Source organism: Sinohyriopsis cumingii, chromosome 7 (assembly GCF_028554795.1).
Source record: "Sinohyriopsis cumingii isolate HCF-2022 chromosome 7, ASM2855479v2, whole genome shotgun sequence".
NCBI lineage: Eukaryota > Metazoa > Mollusca > Bivalvia > Unionida > Unionidae > Sinohyriopsis > Sinohyriopsis cumingii.
This window is the reverse complement of record NC_142967.1, coordinates 57,936,324-57,940,551: the sequence shown is the minus strand read 5'-3', so window position 1 is coordinate 57,940,551 and position 4,228 is coordinate 57,936,324.

Genomic DNA, 4,228 nt, shown 5'->3' with positions numbered 1-4,228 from the left:
CTCCTCTTCTTTCTTCTTCTCTTCCTCCTCTTCTTTCTTCCTCTTCTCATTTTCTTCTTCTTTTTCAATTTTTTCATTCCATTCTCTTATCCTTATCTTTTCCTCTTCATCCTCCTTCTCCTCCTTTATCTCTTTCATGACACCACTTATTATATCCTTTACTTTTCTTAAGTTGTTGATCTCCATCTTTACTCGATGGGGACTATAGGAATAGTGGTCTTCATTGAGTCTCACTAACATCTGCTCCATCATTCCTAAATTGTCCAAAACGTCTTGTAATTTTTGCATTTTGTCAAGGTGGTTCGAAGCCATCTTCTTTTTTATTCTTTGTAGAATGGTTTGAACGACGAATACTGTGTATTCTTATACAAAAAGCGCGGACGTGAAGGAAAACATCCCCCTAAGACATAAAATTGATATTACCTAGATCATGACCAAACAACGCGCGGACTTGAAGGAAAACATCCCCACTTTCTCATTTCATATAATAAAGCCCAAACTATACTCTCCACATACGCTAAGAAGCAATAAAGAAACCCATAATCTACTATTAACACAAACTTACGTGAGCAGTTACAAACACAAACACACAAACACTTACACTCACACTATAAAAAGGAGTTAGTGTTTATATTCACACTACTCTACCTACACACATTGGCAAATTGATGGTTATTTCTTTTCTTGATTATTGGGTAGCCCTGAAAAGGGCTGTTGGTTTTTTTTAACTCCAGATGCACCTATCTAATGATGGCACCTTCCTGGCCTGGCGCCACACACGCATCTTCTTCCCCAGTTTCCTTTCACCTTTTTTCTTGGGAGTGCAATGGCGGGATATGTGGCTTCAGAATCCCAATTTTCTGTCTCTGGGATTCTGAAATTTCCTCTCTCCTCTTCTTTGTTTCTTCTCTCCTCCTCTTCTTTTCTTCTTCTTCTTTCCTCCCCCTCTTTCATTCTTGCTTCTTCTACAATGGCCTCCGCGGCCAGTTCATTTAGTATGCGCCTGGCATATTCCAAGTGCATCTGGAGTTCTAGCAGTTTCACAATTCTGGTATTCATTGTTTTGTCAACGAATGAACAGGGTAGCTAGACTGTCCAGCGAGTTTCAATTTATAGTGAAAGCGCGGACGTGAAGGAAAACATCCCCCTAAAAACATAAAATTGATCTTACCTAGATCATGACCAAAAACAACGCGCGGACCTAAAAGAAACACTCACTTTTTTATACTTCCCATCACTATTCTAAAAAAATTTTTCATTAATCACTTCAATATACTATCCACATACGCAAAGTAATCTAACCTTAAATCTACTCTCCCCACACCTCAAACACCAAAAAAAAGACACGATCTTAATCTACTATAAACACCAACGTACGTGAGCACTTACTAACACACAATCCTATACACAAACACATACCCTCACACTATAAAAAAGAGTTAGTGTTTATATTCACACTACTCTACCTACACACATTGGCAAATCGATGGTTATTTCTTTTCTAGAGTATTGGGGGTAGCCCTGAAAAGGGCTGGGTTTTTTTTTTTGTTTGCTATGGCAATCTTTTAGTTTCTAAGAATGCGATGTCCTCTGAGGATGGACTTTCTGGCAATAGGTCTGCTTCTTCGGAAAGAGAAGAAGAACTCTTTGGTGTCGATGCGACAATCGACAAAGCCTCTGTCAGGTTCAGGTTGCTGCTGCTGCTGTTGTTGTTGTTGTTGTTGTTGTTGCTGTTGCTGCTGCTGTCTCTGAAGTCTGTACTTCTCTGTCCTTCTTCTTTCTCCCTGTTTACTTCTTCTCTGAAGAGCTCTTCTATCAGGTCTTCAGTGACTTTTAACATTCTCACATTCTCTATCTCTTTTGGCTTCGGTATCAGACTGTGTCTGACCCTATGCAAATTTACGTAGGCTTCGTTTAGCTTAGCTAGTTTGGAGCACATCTTCGTAGGAGGATGAGTCGACAATGGATGGTTAGACTGGAAACTACCCCAGTTCTTAAAGTCAAAGCGCGGACGTGAAGGAAAACATCCCTCCACGGTTTTCAAGTCGCAACGTTCAATGAGTGTCATGAGAGGGATAGTAAGAAGTCAAAGAGCATGAATAAAACATTCTTATAGCCAAACAAAAGACAAAGGCATTTTTTTTCACAACAACAATTTTATTCAAAAAATCACTTAACACTAACCAACAACAACTCTAACATTTTTAACAATAATCCAACATTATAACATCAAACATTTTTTCTAATGACAAACATTTTTTTCTCAATTCACAATCTACTTTAAACAGGGCTGACAACGTTGTGAATGAAATTGTGATTTCCACTGTTGGAAGTCATTAGGCCATTGATGGACACTACGTTTCCTAGCTTGAGACAAAAGATAAGCATAATGGTCACAGAACCATCGATCTACTTTCACATCGTTTCTTGAAGAAGAACGAGGATCAAAATGAGTCACTAAATGTTCTAAGGAATAGCCCAGGCTCCGATGATGCAGAAAATACACACAATATTGTCCACACACCAAGGAATCTGTGCCTTGTAATTTCACATTATTAAATCGGGTGGTCTGAGCATTTCTTCTCATAAAGTCGATGATATCGTCTTCCAAAGGGGGCAATCCGTACGAATCGAAATATTCCACACATCCTTCTTGAGGAAAGTAGACGGCTACCCAGTGGGTTCCTGGGAGATGACTGTCGTCCGTGTTGATCACGTAAGCTTGATGGTCTTTAGGTTTGCGATGAGGGAGTTCATCTTTAGCACAGACGACGGGATTCCAAGAAGCCGTATACGAACTGTGGTTCAAAAGGTAATAAAGTTCCCAGGTATCCATGTTTTGTGTGTTGTTTTCTTCTTCACAGGTAATAATAAGTCGTCACTTCGATCCTGACTTTTTGCTTGAAAATGTCTGACAAATAACCGTTTCTTCGTTTCGTCTCCTCACTTTGATTCAGGAGAGCTTCGATACGATGGATCTCTTGAGTGGTTAATGGTGGACAAGAATGTTCACGCAAGTCTTTATACCACTGATGCCACACGTCTTCGTCCGAGATGAGACTCCAAGCTTCGTCCAGATACTCGTCCAATTTTTCTTCTTGACTCAGCATCAGGCATTTATCGTGTTGAATTTGACTGGGATGATCGTTTTGACATCCATAGCAATTTTTCTTGATCAATTCCGTCATTTTTTTCGACCAAGTGTTTGGCAAAACAGGAGACTAAATGGGCTTCTTGTTCTGGCCATCTTGACTTCATCATGATAACTTCTTCGTCTTTGTCTTGGGATTCTTCTTTTTCCACGGTCTCCTCACATTCCATGTCCAAAGTTTCTCCACTAGGTAAAGAGGGATAACAGTCTTCCATGGTTTCTAGTAATCTAGAATAACTTCTCTCAAACTGTTGATTTCTATGGTATTATCGAATTCGGCATACAGGATGACGTTCAACGTTACATCATCATCACCGATTCGGTTTCCAAACTGAATTTCCACACGAATCTGGCCGGATTTTATAGGGTGGAAATGTCCCTCGTCGCTGCCTTGGTCTGGAGTGAAATCGAAAGCCCACAAAGCGTAGCCTCCTGCGTAATCTTCGTACGTAATGCCGTGACTTGTATTGGTTCCTAACTGTCCCGTGGCTTCGTACAGGGACAAGTACGACCTCAAGTAATTCTTCTTCTCAAAGTCAGGCTCAAAAGGTCGGGTACACAAGGTCTTGCCATCGCGACTGACTTCAATCTTGGACAGGTTGAAGTTTCGAAAGTTGAAAGGATTTTTAGCGATAGCTCCCTTGAAGGCTTCATTCGCGACCATACCAAGGATTAAACGTTTGGGTAGCTGTCCTTGGAACAGATGATCTTGGATCATGGATCGCTGTCCCTTGGGAATGGTGAAGGTTTTCACTTCCACGCGTCGGATCGGATACTTGGCGGTCGTTTTGTTCAACGTCTGACTGATGTCGTTTCCCACTTTAGGTAACACTTCCACACAGCGTACGTAGAGTCTGGCTTCTTGGATTTTGGTTTTGTAGTTGTCACCATTAGCCAATAAATGGAAAGCGGTACTGCTCCGATTCAGTCTCAGGCGGACATCCACCCCGTTCAGCAAATACTTTTCTTGCAACCACATGTCCAAATGCAAACGATCCATCAGTTCTAAACTGTGTCCGTCTTTGATTCTGTCTCTTCGTTCTACAAATCCCGCATTGTGGTCTTTGGTTGTATTAA